At 35.1% G+C, this 17,266-nt stretch overlaps 1 protein-coding gene across 3 annotated transcripts in view; it reads left to right on the top strand.

Annotated features, from left to right (window-relative positions):
• The window catches only part of LOC100378220 (b(0,+)-type amino acid transporter 1-like), a 44,529-nt gene that overhangs the window by 7,155 nt on the left and 20,108 nt on the right, over positions 1–17,266 (top strand). For 2 of the 3 annotated variants that reach the window (XM_006816886.3, XM_085500239.1), the window contains exon 2: positions 10,513–10,605. The gene's annotated coding sequence lies outside the window, so the exon portion shown is untranslated. Of the gene's footprint in view, positions 1–10,512; positions 10,606–16,062; positions 16,206–17,266 lie in introns of those variants that run through there. The other variant, XM_085500238.1, reaches the window with a different exon arrangement.

Here is a 17,266-nt window from a genome sequence, read left to right as displayed (position 1 = left end):
TATGGCTGCCTTTTGTAAATTATTATTATCAGCAGTTCATTATGCTGCAATTAATTTAAGTCGGTGCAAGTAATTAATAAACTAATATATATCATTGACTATTTTTTTGTGGTGTATAAAATAAAGGAAATGTGTCCCAACTTTTGTAATTAAGGCCCAGCAACAATATAATTCTTTATACAAAATTGTCAAATTTTTGGTGACCAGGTACAAATTATTATAATTATTAATATTTATATATTTATAAAATTAATATAATTGCAGAAATTTATTTAAAAATATATTTTAATCACTGCAGAAATTAGTTACTACACTTTGTTTTTCATGCCAACTCAATCGTACAAAACAAATTTTACTTGCACAAGTTTTGTTTTTTAAGGTAGAGATGCAGTTTATTTGTGAATTTCAATCAAAAATAGTTTTTTTCGTTTTTTATATAGATTTTTATCTAAAGAACATTCTGTGAAAATTTGACCAATGAATTCTTATTGAAACACCATTAAAATTGCTGTTTATTTTCTGGTTAAAAATAAAAAAAACACTCACACGTGGCAATGTTTATGTCCAATTGCCTAATTTGCATGAGTAAGCAAATAACAGGACCTTTGATTGACAATATGCATATCGAGATTGTACGGGTCATAGTTCATTCAATTCACGCGCATGTGCAATTATTCTCGAATCAGTTATCGCTCGCTAGCAAACCAAACATTATATTTCCTCAGCGTTTTTTCCTAATTTTTATCATTACATTATGCGTGGTGTGAAAAGAAAGAGAGGTAGAAAGAAGATTCAGATGATTTCTATGTCGGAAGAGGCAAAAGCTACACTGAAGGCATCAGCCCGCCGAACGAAAAACAAAATCGATGTGAGCGTCCAAACGTGACTTTCCCTGAAGGCGTGAATCCGAGTTTCGGATTGACTGAGAGATATTATTTTGAAATAATTGTTTTTAAAAAATAAACTGAGCATGTGAAGAATAATTTAACATTGTTCACAGTGATAACAGCTCATTGTCGAAACGAAGCTTACCCATTCACGCTAGTCACAATAAACATCATACTCTTGAATAGGCGTCAATGACTACGGTAAAACTTAGACTCTATTTTAGGCATCAGGAATGATTGAAATGTCCGAAAATGACGCTAAAATACACCTTAAAAGTCATATTTTTTTTCTAAATCCCATCCCGAATTTACGGCAGAATCTGGTCCCTCAAATAAGGGACACGTGAGCTTTGATTCTAACAGGATATATTGCACTGGGTCGGGGAGATACAAACTTTCGTGTATCTTTTGTCCAGTGCTAGGTGGTGCGAGACAGCTTTGTTTGCAACCGGACGAACTCCGTTTAATTCAATGAAGCAAACAACTGACAATGCTAAAATAAATTGCAGAGGTACGCTAAAATTAATTGAAAACAAGCAAATGAAATGAAAAATAAATCACAGAGAGAGGTAACTTGATACATTAACAACTCTTTTGACGTGCTGACCGCTTCTCCGCGTCTGATGTTTTGTTTTCCTTGTCATAATACTTACTGATTGATGATTTTGTTTTGATTTTTGAGTTCTTTAGCCTGCAACTCGGCCACGACCTTTGCTTTTTCCGTGAACAATGGGGAAGTTTACGTCAATTTGACGGACATTCCATTTTTTTTAAACTAACGAGCACACTGTTTAGCACTCCTATTTTTTCATTTGCTGATTTCTATTCAGAAAAATTCGACCGCTCGAAAATGCACCTTAATTTTGCACTCATGTCATGTCAGATTTCCAACACAAATTATTTAAAACCGGTCGAAATTTTAAAACTTTTACGTTAGGAGCTGGAGCTCTCTCCTTGCAGCGACCGTCGCCGGTAGTACAACAGCATGTTTTGTACTAGTACGTACATCCGTGCGCTGATTGTCTGCGACTGTCTTAGAAAATCCCTGAAAAGGCGTTACCAAAATCGGAAAAAATAAAAAAATTGCCTCCTTAAAAAACGAACAGAATTCAAATATTTCTTTTAACAAATATGTTGCAGTGGGAAAATGGGATTGGAAACGCTGAACAAAACTTCTGTGCCTCGCGTTTCGATTCTAGGATTACGCGATTATTCATTATTGTGCGTTCGCTTCCTGGAGTTGGTTCTAAATACTACATAAAAATCATCAAGGATAATTAATTTAATATCCCACATTGTACTCTTCACGGTAAACCATAGGCTCTGAAATACTCGTAGATTTTTTTATTGAAAATACATCGAAGAGAAGCCATGATGTTTTGATCGTGATAAAAAGTCACCTTCCTAGGACCGCCCCCTGTTTAATTATTCATGAGATGACGTCATGTTTACTGGGCATTGACACGTGTTTTTACCGACCCCATCAAAACACTGGTATGAATGACGTGTTTCTGATTTATATATTCAAGAGCAGTTGTTCTGGTCCAACAATTTTACATAAAATGTCTATGTCTATACGTTAACTTTCAATTTCAATAGTCTAGAAAGTATGACAAAGCAGTAATTCCCGGTTTAACGCGCAAATATGCAAATTAGCCTTTTTCTCGTCTTCTATTTTTGGTGAATTCTTGGGTTTTAAATTAAAATAGCTGATAGACGCTTTGGCCATTTGCCTCGAAATTTTCACACTTTATTGACAAGGTGTTCCCCCTTCAAAATGCGTCCGGACAGTTTATTACGACGAGTGGAACAAAAATAACAAGTTCGCAATTAACATGGATATATAAATTATGCAAAAATAGAAAAGAGTGAACTTTGAGGTCATGCTGTGCGACTTTGAAAGCCGTTAGAGAGATGAGTGGACGCATTTGAATTAGTAGTATACCAAGGTATCCAGTGATGTAATTTTACCCACAAACGGACTTGAAGTTTTTGAGCTAATTTTTTTTAAACCACTTTTGTCCAAAAAAGCATATTTTTGACCCAAAATCAAAAACGCATTCTGGATATTTAAAATAAAGACAAGTTTTACAAAGTTTGTATAATAAGCTTTCAGAAAATATATAACATGCTGGATATATAATACCATCTTCATTGTCTCATTACTCAATTAAAAAGCAAGCCAAATAAACTGCATCTCTACCTTAATTGTGTTTATTACTTCATTAAATCGTTTCAAAACAAAACTTGAAACCATGCATCACACTAAGGAGTCTCAGAGAGAGAGAGAGTTTATGCCCTTAGGGAGTCTCATCCAGAAAGTCTTCTTTCCACACTTGAAAGCTACAAGATGACCTCCTCAGTGGTATCAGATTCTTTTACTCCACTAAGTTCATTTTGTAAATGTAGTACCTTCCTAGTTGGGTGTGGAATGTTTCTGTAGCCTGAAGGATTACAGTTTGTCTTCCTGGTGATTTTAATTGGAACAGCTGAAAAACACTGTGATGTGATGCAGAGAAATAAGTGTAAGTATTGGTATGTGGCGCAGAGTTAAACCATGCTTAGTTCATAGGAGACTGTAGCGTGGAGTATGTCTCTCTCTACTTTGAATTTCTTGTTGAATAATTATTTGAATGTGGTTAGTATCTGAGGCTGGGTAGGATGAAGATGTATACCAAAAAAAATGCCAAAGACTTGTAAAGTTCAAATCAGAATGAGGCAGGAAAGTCTATTAGAATGTTAGAATTCAATTTTTTTTTACGCTTGCAGTTTGACCCTTTGGGATTTTAAAAGCTTTAGTTTATCAGTGTCGGTCAATAAAAAAAAAAACCTGTTTTGACCACCCTGTTCACCCCTATTAGAGATGGAACAGTCGATACATATTATGGGTCATTGAGTAATGTACTGCTGCTTTTGAATTTGAATATTTTTTGCAAAAATATTTATTCTGGTTAGGTATTTTAAAATATTTGATCGATTTTTTACATGAAAATTGGGAGGGGGCATAATGGTTGTTCTTAATCTTTGTGCATGCGAGTTAACCTTGATCATCACTATGTACTCAGTTGCCTGCCCTTGGATATACACCCTTGATTTGATTTGTGAGGGAAATGTGCAAAGGCTAATTGTGAAAATCGTGACTTTTTTTTAAATTGAAAATTAAAGTTGCCTGTTCATTGCACTGGAAGGACAAGAAAAGTGCCTTTCCAAATAGATGATGTAGCTGTCCCTAACAAGATAGATTGGTATTCTTGACTCCACATCATTTTCAAAAAACACTGAAAGCAATTTTCTGGACATTAGCAATTTTGAACTACCTCATTTGGTCAGTCAGTAAAAAGTTCATTCTCCAGTCTATAGGAACTTGCACATGTGCCTGTCTTAGGTAAAATCTGTCTCGGACAGGTGCACAGGCCTCAATTTTGACACCCAGCGTTTAATTTTATGATGTAATTTTAATGGGTCTTAGATCTCTCATATACAGCAAGAGTGCTGGCTTTTTTATGTAAGAGTCTTTTTTTTCTTTTATTTTAGCTTTATAAGTAAGCTCCTAAAGTCGGGCATTTTGTACTACTTTGCTTTGAAACTCATAAAATGGTTTATAGAATACTAAACTTGAGACATTACAGCACAGGGATCTACATTACATATAAGAAAAACTAGTCCTGCAGTTTCTATAAAGGAATACTTACAAATTTTTTACATTCCTCCAACACCGGGGAAACCTGACGAAAATAACAAATGTTCGAGTAGCCAATGCTGCAACTGACCTCAATGACTTTCAAGTCTGTTATGCAATAGTCATATGGTCGGTTTGTGGTGCGAAAGTAATTCAAAACCATCAACTGCCTGCCATGTAGATTTCATTTGGGAAATGTATTTGTCTGTTTGCGGAGCTGCTCTACGTGTAAGCGCTTTCTGGCCATGCATATCTAATTAACTTCTATTCATCATGCCGCTCGTTAAGTTTTGTTGGTTGATATTCTAAATTTGGGGGTGAATTAAATTGAAATAGACTTAGCTGGGTTAGGTGCATAAGGTGATTTCAATTGAAATTAATCAATTAATTGTTTGCTCACTTGTTTCACACTCATTAGCTACATGTAATTGTCGATGTGTTTTTCAGCCTGTGTTATTCCAGTGGTGGTAGTCATTATCAGAGTCTGAAAACGAGAACTCGTAATTTCACTTCTGCATGCATTCATCCGTTCGTGTGTATCTCTGATATGCCTGGACTGTTTATGTTCAAACTTGACATGTTCACATGTATTTGTTTCATTATCTGATTCAGGAATGGCCGAATGGTGGCCATTTTACTGTTTTAATACCTTATCTCATTTGACTCATCATGTTAGAGCTACATGGACGCATCACTAAATCATGTCAGACGTGCATCTGACTGTGGCCATTTTGTTTTATCTAATGATTTTCCAGAAATTTTTTTGACCATGCCTTATTTATCATGGGACACATGCACTATTATGAACTTGTCGTAAAAACACACAAAGAGTATATGTACATACATGTATCATGTCGTAACTTGTTTTGATAATCAATCGGGGCTTGACATAAACTTTCAAACTCCAAGATTTGCCAATAGATTTACTAGCGTCTATTAAAGCAAGTGAGTTATTATTTAGTTGTCTGAATGACATTTTTATTTGATCCCAGTTATAAAACTACCTTTGATGTCTTGCCTTGTCACTACGATGAAAACCATACAGCATTGTTAATGTGAACTTTACAACTGTCGAAAAACATTGCTCTGGTTTTGTGGTTAATGTCTCTTTCTATTCAGTGCCAATGAATTAAGTTTCTGAGAGGTCTCTCAGCTCAAATCATACCTAAAAATAAATCTTATTTATATAAAAGCAGTGTCAGATTAAATTGATGATTTCTGTGAAGGGTCATTTGGATCAGCGTTCCATACATCGTATTTCAGATGTTTGTCTAATTCAGTGGACGACCTGATTGTAGCTATTAACTGGTTGGTACAAGGGTAACCGAAAAATTATATTTTATATTCACTTATAAGTAACATGAGTTTAAAGAAAAAAGAAAAAAAACACAAGTATTTTTCATCTTTGATTTTGATACCAATGGTTTAAAAGGATGTGTAACTTTGATATCCATGTACGACTATAAGCGATGATCTCATCTCGTGAGTTCCATATACGCATCACTGAACATATTTTAACTAATGGCATATAGATGCCGTGAATGCGTGGAAATGTTTGTATTTACAGTAATACTAGTATGCGAGATGATTGGTCGTATTTACTGTACATACACTCATGATGAATAAGCAAGAACACTCACAAAACCGGCAACGTTGTTTCGAAGACTCGTGTGCGAAATCTTCATCACATGTCACACTACTTTCATACAGTCGGTCATCTCATGAATCTTCGCAAATACCCGATATTTATTAATTTTCCCTGGGAAACAGCAATGATTACACGACTAAACAAGCGCAAAAAAAAAAACAAGCAAAAAGTACAATAAATAAACTGTATGAAACGGGAACAGACAAGCAAAAAGTTATGATATTAAATACACAATAAAGAGTAAATTAATCAAAAGCATGACCAGGGTAATTTAAAATAAAGCTCAATCAATTTCAAAGCATGTTTTGACAAAACAAAAATGCTCATTCACCCATCTGCATTAAAATAAAGCAACATTTAATGCAAAATCACTGTAAAGCTTTGGGTTGTTGTACGACGATATGTTCGACATAGGATGCATGCCATGTATAGAATGCAGGCAAAGTACATTACTTATTTTCATACTTAGTGATGACGAGTGATTTAATTTTTCAAAAGAAATTGCAAAATAAATGTCACAAAATTTTGTATCTGAACATTTCCCTGGAGATTAGGAAGTCACATGACATTCCAAGAAACTTCCTTACTCTATCAAAAACGTTTCTAGTGGCAAAAATTTGACCTACCGGTAATTTTGATTTCCTTTATCGCACCAAAACTTAAAGAAAAACAAAGGGTGGTAATGTACATTAGATTGTTAGCACACAAGCGTATCTGCGTATCTCAGGTGCAAGTAAACTTGAGTTTATAACAAGACTTGATGTTATATTAAAATGGTGGTTGATCTTCCGTTGTGGCGTCATGGTGTTAATTTTGTGGTGATAGTGAGTCAGTTTTTTCCCGTTGATATTTGCCATCTTTAAACACAGCAATATCTGTCACAGTTGGATGCATCTTCTTGTTACTCCAACCAATGCAGACAATTATACCACATGAGATGGAAATATTGTTCGCATTTACTGTTACAGGGGGTAGTGCCCCTCTTCAAAAAGTATTTTGGCTATTGTCAGAGACTATTGACCGAATAATATGTCAGATATGCTCGTATCAGTGGTTCTTTTATGCAAGACTAAACATGGCAGTGACGATCCTAACACCCCAACCCTAATCACAAACCATGCTCCCTTCTGGCTTTTGGCCGATAAACACTTCATATCAATTTATGATGAACCTTTTGACGCAATGCCAAACAGTACCGCGACGTCAAAGCTGAAGGTTGCTTTCACGTGCTGAACAGACAAATCTTGTGGACGAGAATACGCTATAAATTCACAAATCAGTGTGGTGAAAGTAACCACACCAGAATAGGTTTTTGTAATAGCCTCCAGCAGTATATGTAATTTACTGTTGTGTGAAAGTGTACTAGTTTGGTGCTACCCACGAACCCAAAGCCCTAAGGAAGTAGTTTTAAGTCCAATAATCGATGTCACCATCTGTGAAGCCTGTACAGCCCTTGGCACATCGAAAGCATAGCACAACGTTTCCATTCGCTTCTGTCTTGAGGACGGGCAGCAATTTGCATGCTTAGTCTTATCCATGATGTCATCCATTCAATGTCTCTTTGGTTGTCCTACCCGTCCCCCCCCCCCCCCCTACTTTTTCTTGAATAAGTTACTCATTTTTCTTCTCCGATTTCCTGGTCATTGAACTTTAATTTCATTTGCCTGATCTTTTCCATTACACTACACTTCGTCTCCATAACTGTTTTCTTGTAATTTCTGCCAAAAACTTATTTGTCTTTCTTTCTTGCAGCTTACAAATGTATAATACCCAACAGCCTTCTGTAGAACTTATTTTTAAATTCTTTTTAACATGTTCTTATTTAGTTTCTAACACACAGTCATAAAACAACTGATGTTAACAATGCTATTTCAACTTCAATTTTTTTTTTTTTGTCACATTTGTTTCGCTTTTCTGTTTTTCTCTTATCTGTTTTTAATCTCCTCGTTGCTCGTTGCTGGTGCAATCTGTTGTTATTGTGACACCAAGGTTTTTAAAAATGCGTAATCGCTGTAAGTCGGGTTAATCAGATGATGGTTCGTAGTTTATTCAATATTATACAAGGATTTATCCATCAATGTGTCACATCTCAGTCTATACATATGCATTATTCACTGAAACGTGCGGATTAAAACAAATCCATTTATCTATGGCAATCTGTTTGATTATTTCTTCTTAATGAGTTTTTTTTTTTGCCAAAAGATATGCTAGGTGCATGATGCAATATTTGTTAGCAAGACTTTGAATAATTTTTGATTAATGCAAGTGTCAGCCAGTAAAACCTGATGCAATACAGGAAAAGTTAATAATTAACTATCTTTTTGCAAGTCTTTTTATTTCTTCAGTAGTTTTCAGTAACACTTCTTGCTTCCATGCATGCCGCCAGGTAGGATCTTAATTTTAAATTAGTTTTCTTTCTCACCACTTTTATTCAGTCTTATTGCTTGTAATTTATCGATTATTGTTTTTCAATTTCTCATTCGCAGGTATTTATTCTAGTTGAATCTTTTTTTTTTTGCTTTTTTATTACTCTGCGAAAAGGGAAGAAATGTCTCTTCCTAGCAGGCTGTGTTAACAATTTTTTGGTTTTGCAAGTTTGATGACCTCACTTTTCATTGGTTAAATACCGTTAAGAGTGGATTTTGCAAGGGCATGTTGCTCAGATCAGCTCATGGATGATTTCTTTTTAGGTCAAGAGTTTGGAAACTCTTTTTCAGGACTGCTACATTAGCAATTTCTGGGTGTGCTGCATGGTATTGTGCAATCAATGTCTGTTTAAATGTGTGTGTCTAAATTACTTTGCTTTTGGCAGTCATTCTTTGTGTCCTGTGGGTGTGGGTGGTGTCTGTGAGCTTTGGAGAAGCTTCAGTGTGGTAAGCATGTATCGGCATTGTTGTCTGTCTGGGTGGGTTAGTTCTATGCCGGGAAACACCAGTTGAACTTTTGAGATTTTAATGACCTAACAAAATAATATAATAGTATATTGTGTATTAAACCAAAAATACTTCAGCAGGCACAAGCCAAAATATATCAGTGTGTATATTACGCCTTAGAAAGTCTACCTTTCCCAAAATGAACCTGATTTCAGTTTTATAGATTTTTTTTCTAGTAAGACCTTGAACCAAGCATAGAACTGGGAAATGTGTCACAAAATTACAGTACATATTATTAACAGAATTTACACATTTGTTTTTTCTCAAAGTCAGGAAAGAATTTGTTGTTGCCATTTAAAAAAAAAAAAGTTGTTTTTCCCTCTGAGCTAAACTAGACTGGGATAACTTTGTTCAAAGTTTGATAATTCCTTGAGTTCCACTGTCAACTTTTGGCACCATTTACAAAATGGTTCTGTTTGCTATTTCCTACATTGAATGTTGATGAATATTAAAAAACTTTTTGAGCAAAAACTAAAAGAAATATCTGAAACTGTCAGTAATGTCCAGTAATATGAAAAAAATTAGTAATAATTTTTTGGGTGATAGAAATATCTGGCTCTGAAAGGGGTTCAAATCAATGGGGACTCTGCTTATCACCATATATGACAAAAGGGGGAGGGGCTAACATGAATATATTGTTCCGTCATCCTGTGTACATGTATTTTAGCATAAGCTGATTTGGTTCTTTGTAGTGAGAGTAATACATATCCATTTACTGACCATCCATTAGTTCATGTCTAGCGTATCACACAATATTTTATAAATTGAATTTATATGCGCAGTGACGGTCGAAATGAAGTTTAAAATTAATTGCAAAATTGCAAGACACATCAGACCTTTCTCAGTGTTGAAGAGAAGAAAACATTAATCAGACCTCTACACTATGGTGCGAATGTTTACTCCTGTAAAATACTTTGTTTTCGCTTGGAATTAATTTTCGCTGTAGGAATGATTCAATGAACATAAAATCCAGTGAATATACCTTTTTTCCTATATTTAACATTCAACTTGTCAAAAATCAGTGAAAATAAATTCCATAGAAAACACACAAAATGTCTTTTCAGCGAAAATTAATTCCAGCAAAAATAAAGTATTCTACAGTATTCTAACACATGTGTTCTCAATAGTAGTTTTTTAAAAGTCAGCAGACAACTTTTCATTTGCTCTCCATCATGTCTTATCTCAATGATTTGTTCACATTATACAATACCCACAATGCAGTGTGGTCCACCCAATAATGATTCCCAATGAACTGTGCCCCAGTTTGTGATTGGCCAGGAACAATTACAAGTTAAGGGAGTACTTAGTAGCATTTCATAATGCCACAATTACGCTAATGGACATGTGGTGTGTTTTCTTTCGCAGTAATCCATATTCAGTGTTCGATATCACAGAGTGGCTCCTACGATACGTAACTTTCTCACCAAAAGATACTTTCAAGTTGCTCTGTCATTAAAGGTAGGTCGTCTTCCCCTTCTATCACCTGCATACATTACTAAAAAATTGTCTAGCTTTACAAATGTTATTTAATTATTTTAATTTCTTTCCCCTATGTTAGAAAATGCCCTCTGTCAATTGAAAATCATAGGTCGTGCCCTTCTTTTAAAACCGATGTACAGTCAGTATTATGCTTCTTATAAAAAAAAACAGTCTCCATTCTAAGGACGACTGCAAGGACATTCATTCTGCTCGGCAATTATCTGTCTGTGTGACAACTCTTCAACAAGACGTACATAACCGCAGTGACAAACCTCCTCTTGTGTTTTGAACAGAGGAATTTTCACTTGATACTTGAATAAATAAACTAAAACAAATCTCTTGATTGAACTGTCTGTAAAAAAAATTATTTCTTTTTTTTTTTTTTAAAAAGAATGAAACATCATATAATCGATGCTAATAGATTATTCAATTAATAAATTGACACCATCAACTGGTCTTGTCAGTTACGAGTTCATCACAGTGTCAAGCTTAAAGAAACAGCGAGTGGCATGCAGAGGCATGCATTCATTTATGCATACACAGTGGGAAAAATATTGATGAATTTCTCAATGAATGATACAGAGTAAATAGTTTTATTCTCTTTAATTAATATAAATTTTTGCATTCAGATAATTTATTTCGTGGGGATGAAATCTTGTAAGTGTCAGTGGTTCGCCATTTTAAAGATTCTATATGAAATGTTCACAAACTAAGACGCCATTTTAAAGATTCTATAAGGTCTGTTGCAAACTAAGACCAAAAAGAGGATAAAAATTTAGAGAGAAAACAAGGGATAGATTTCCAGGAAAGGGACTCACTGTAAAGGGAACACGTTATCTAAATGATAAAACCATGAATTTAAAACCCCCTGAATATGCCTGAAATGGTAAATCAGCGAAATTTAAACCCAATGAAAATTAGTAAGTAGATATATTGGAACGATTTAATAAATAAATTACATGACTCTCTACATCTTGAGTATCTCTATCAGGAAGTATCATTATTCATGCAACTTTCTGAAGACTGAGTGAATAATGCATGTCACCGTTTACTAATTGCCTGAGCATATGCGAGAATGAATCACAGACCTCACAGAATGAGTTATAGTGCTGGTACAATGATCCTTGTAACAGTTTTTTGTGCAGTGAATAAATTATTAAAATGCAACAAGTGTTGTGTTGAATGGTTTAGTTGTCTTGTAGCTAGAATGAAGAATTCAATTTAGTTGCATAATTTCTCAAATGATGAAAGTGGGATAAAAATTGTGTATTATGTGAAAAGTGGAGTTATAACACAAAAAAATTTCCAGATATTTTCTCTATTACTGTAGTACCATTTGCACTTAAGTAAATGACCAAGGTGTGTCAATAGTCTAATCTAGTGTACATTACTTATATAATTTGTAGTTTATGTGCGCTTGTCTTAGAGATTCACTTCTAATAGAGTAAATATGGTACATTTAAAAATGTGATTTTATTTATTATTACCTTGAAAATTTGATTAATTCGCGGTCTCTATTAATCAGCGCACCCATTTTATTTTCGAACGCTAATTTTTAAATGTATCCTTTTAATTCATGGCGTTCAAAAACATGTTTAAAATTGTATCCTATTAATTCGCGGGCCAGAATAAATTTAAATATCAGTGCATGAACTCTGGAGGTCATTGCCAAATGCCGCACATAATTCAAACGCTTGGTTATTAGAGTTCAGTCGAAATGTACGTGAATAATGCGATCGAAGTGCGCTGCCCAGAGTTCATTATATTATAGTAAAATTTAATTTGACATATGGTATGTTTATGTTTGCGTAATTATTACGAATGCAACGCATTATCAAGTCGGTGATATTGAAATATTCACAGACCCAGTACCCCGGGTCAGTACCCTAACAATAGTTTTAAAAAAAATTATTATTATGCTAACCATCATGTGTAAAACAGCTTGAATAAAAAGCAGGATTGATTTGAGTGTACATCTATATAACAAAGCATTGCGAGTGACCTATTGCTGGTGCCATTACATGTAACCTGTCACTGGTGCCATTACGTGTAACCCGTCACTGGTGCCATTACGTGTATCCCGTCACTGGTGCCATTACGTGTATCCCGTCACTGGTGCCATTACGTGTATCCCGCCACTGGTGCCATTACGTGTAACCCGCCACTGGTGCCATTACGTGTAACCCGCCACCGGTGCCATTACGTGTAACCCTCCACCGGCGCCGTTACGTGCAACCCACCACCGGCGCCGTTACGTGTAACCCATCACCGGTGCCGTTACGTGTAACCCATCACCGGTGCCGTTACGTGTAACCCTCCACCGGCGCCGTTACGTGTAACCCTCCACCGGTGCCGTTACGTGTAACCCACCACCGGTGCCGTTACGTGTAACCCACCACCGGTGCCATTACGTGTAACCCCACCACTGGTGCCATTGATTAAATACTTTACCGACATAGCTAATGCCTCTCAAAATTGTTGAAATTGCCAAGTGCTCATTTTTGGATAATTTTAAACCCTTTTTCTAGAACCGTATTTTAATTGGTTCATATAGATGCCTACACTATCTATTAAGTGATAGTACTGCGTCAAAAATCCAGATTTCCACAAGAGAGGAGACACGAATAGAAGTTGACAGGCTAGTGCAGTGGCCAAGAACTAACACCCCTCCCCCAAATCTTTTCTGATTGACTAAATTAACCCTCACTAATATGGTATGCGACAATTAAACAGCATTAAAAAAAAAAAAAAAATGAATCACTTGTAAGCCCTTAGCAATATTTACAAAAAATTCCAAGAATGCCAGAAAGTTGGGTATTATCAGAGGTACATTACTTGAGGTTTGCAACTACGGTGACATGATACCAAGATCTCGTTACAATCTCGCTCTCGCATAAGTATTCCAACTCAGAAAAATGCGAATGCACATGCCCGAGGTAACTAGGATACTGGGATGTCCAGGTGGATCAAAATATCTGCCCACGATATGACGGATTACGAGAACTATATTTTCTGTACATTTTCGATGTATTACATTTTTCATTATGATAGTGACAAGAAAAGTTTTATTTTTTCATTACAAACCTTGAACATTGATATATGTCATGTCAGAAGGTCGTAGCCTCAGTCTCGCTATCTACGAGAAGAGACTTGAATGGGATCTTGACATGTCACCATACAGTACTATGCGATTTGCAAACCCCAAGTAATGAACCTCTGGTATTATCTAGAAATAGTGTCTGGTATAGTCTACATTTATTTGGATCAAGCCAGTAGCTAGTACTGTTCTCTTGATACACAATGTGGACATGTTACACATCATGCAGTGGTGACTAATATTATAATTGTCTAATACTCAGATCAGACTACTCTTGTGATTTCTGATTTTTGTGGAGGCTGGGAAAATCATGTTAGAACAAAAACTGCTTGACACTAGGTGGCGCTGTTTGTGAAAATACATTATCGGGTTTTGTCACAGCTAAAACGCAAGACTGTTTCAACTAGTCATCGACAAACATAATATCAGATGATGCGATTCTGTAACAAATATGCTAAATTTTTATCTCAACTATTTAAGTGCCCAAAAATGGTTGGATTGCAAAATGGTATTAGAAACGCTTGACAGGTTTATTGTTTATTGATCAAGATATGTCGTGCTGAGAAAATGTAGAAACTTAAATAAACATGGAACTCCTGCCTGGCATTGAATTTCCTGATATTGACCTTTCTGTTTTACATTCTTCAATGTCAATGTGACCAGCATTAGTGGAAACATTTAGGAGATTCAAGCTGAATTGATCATCAGACAAAACAGTTAACATTTATGTTTGTTTAGTTCGGGTGAAACTTCAATAATCAATGTAAAATATTGCAGAATATTATTATAGTCCATCAATGCACGTCTCAAAGCAATGATGAAAAGGCATGATCTATTGAGCCTCTGGGTTAGATAACGCAAAAGTAACCTAACATTTTCAGATTTTAAATTGGAATATTGGCATAATATTTAAATCTCTAATAAAAACAGACATTTATGAGTAAATAGACAGGGTCATATGTTAGGTCACATGACCTATGATGATGTTTCTAAATTTGCAGATATGTAGGAATGAATTTTTGTTGAAACAAAAAAAAATTATTTATCCAGCTGTCAGATGTTTGTATAGTTTCTCTTTCACCTCGGGTATTCATTTTGACTTGTTATTAAATAAATTAGGAAAAATGACTTTTGACTTTTAACCAAATTTTGTTTTAAATTAGCTTAAATCTATATTTATATTTATTTTGGTAGGGTTTGGGAATACAGGTTTTAATTCTTGGTATTGTGTTTCCAAAACGCATATTAATGTGACATAGTTGGGATCCCCAGCCTGGGGATACTTGCTACAATTTACCCCCTAATTACCTTAAAACTGTATAAACACTTTATGTAAGTCTTGTTTTCATTTGACCGCTCTAAGGGAGCAAGTCAACTTCTTACTGCCTGGGGGAGGAAGTAGTGTCTGGGATAGATTAAGTACGAAATTGAAGGTTTTGAGGAAAATTAGAGCTAAATAACTTGTGTATGTTTACCCTACATGCGTGTCGCTCTCTGAGAGTAAACACCTTGTCAGTGTACTATGCTAGTGAGGCAAATTAGTAAATTAGCTTTGAATACAGAAATAAAATGATCACTGACACATGGCTTACACATTTCCATGCATTGAGTTGGATACGAGTCAAAACTGCATTTCATGGCATTAGCATAACAGAAAAGTCATTTGTGTTTTTTAACCTTTGAGTTGTAATTAAAAAACAAAAACTGCAATGAATGTACGTGTGAATCATTAGTCCTGGTGAGCTTGTGCAATGTACTTGACACCTTGGTGCTCCTCCTTGTTGTAATTTCATTAACAACTTTGTACTACTCAGAATAATAGACTTACAGTCTCAGAAAAATAAAAATAATTTTGTTGTAACTGTGCCTCTGCAGTCAGCCTTATTAATTCTTGCACACCCCGTGCAGTTGGTTGTAGGATAGTAGTGATGTCATGTTTCTATGGAAACCATACGTATATTGCACAGTAGTAGCCAATGCAGCCAGCCAGCCTTCATGAAGCCCGCCAAAACAAGACCCCCTATGGTGGTAGATTTTATGGATATGTTTTCACATTTTATAATTGGATCGTTGTTTGTTATTGTAGTTTGCCTGAATTTTCTCTTATTAGTATTGTTCAATAAAGCATTTGTAAGGAGACAAAATCTCTTAAAAAATTGTTTAAAAAAAGTTTCAGTCTTTAAGACTGAAGTGACAGTAAATATAAACCCTTGCTAGCTAAGTGTGAAAGTGACTCGATTCTATACCTGACTTCACTGCTAACTTAGGGGGTCAATATGCAAATTTGTTGGGGGATTGGCACTGTATGGTAATAGTGATTAATTGTTCTCAGCTGAACGTGGGAAAGTGAACAGAGTTTACAACCACAACAACACGAGCAGCATTGTAGCACAGTGGTGTGTGAATCTGCCAGTCACAATTTGAGTCTTTTTATCGCTTCTTCAACTGATCTCCAGAGTTGAGGTTCACTCCAAGATTTGAGGTAAAACAATTTCTTCTAATGTACAGGTATTTCTTTATCTTAAGCGGTACATGTGATTCAATGGGTACTTTGTCCCAGGAGTCTGCAGACTGTGACTATATACTGTACGTGTGTGTGTATATATATATATATATATATATATATATATATATATAATATATAATATGTGATACACATACTGTTGGCAGTGATTCATTCTTGCATTGGTGCTACTCGTTAGTTATCACAATGCAGCTGGTATAACATTGACAGCCAGTGAGCTAGATATCTTGAAGCATTGTGTTGCAGTTTTTATGTGGTCACATTACTATATTTGTACTCCGATGCCAGAAATAGTCTCCCTGACAGATGTATTCTTGTATGTTGTTTGTTATCCTGGTTGTTTCTGAAACTGTATACAATCAGGGTTTTTATATAATGAGGATATGCAACTGACGTGATATGCAGAAGATTACGCTGAAGTCATGACAACTTTAAGATACAAAATCATTGGACAAACATTCATTTCTAGAAACTACTGTAAATTACTTATTTTAGCTGTCTTTTTGGGTGTTTTGTATGAAATTTTATTTTCACTGATTTTCAATGTTCAATGTAAAATATCGGGAAAAGGTATATTTATTTTCACTGAATCATTCCTTCGGCGAAAATTAATTCCAAGCAAAAATAAAGTATTTTACAGGAATACAAATGAATAAAGTCTGTAAAAGAACAGGTTAGTGTTCATCTCAAATAATTTCCTAGCATCCTTGCCTTTTGGCGGAGTTTGTATTCCATGTTTTTTGCCTTTTTGAATGACACCTCCCTCATTTTCTGTTTACACATTTTCTAAGCATTGTGACAGTGTTCTTTGCCGTTGATGCCATTGATTAGAAATGCATTAGAATGAAATATGCATGGAACTCATCTGAAATAGAATTATTACATATCACTATGCATTATCTAAGTTGCTTACGCTTATCCCAAGTCCTTAATACAACTAAATATAATTGAAATATAATATTAAGTAATAAATGTAAATAAAATGGGCTTTGTCATTAAAACCAATATTTTTTTTTACA

This window comes from Saccoglossus kowalevskii, chromosome 6, assembly GCF_978046115.1.
Source record: "Saccoglossus kowalevskii chromosome 6, keSacKowa6.1, whole genome shotgun sequence".
In the NCBI taxonomy this organism is placed as follows: Eukaryota; Metazoa; Hemichordata; class Enteropneusta; family Harrimaniidae; genus Saccoglossus; species Saccoglossus kowalevskii.
This window is presented reverse-complemented; position numbering and strand designations above follow the sequence as displayed.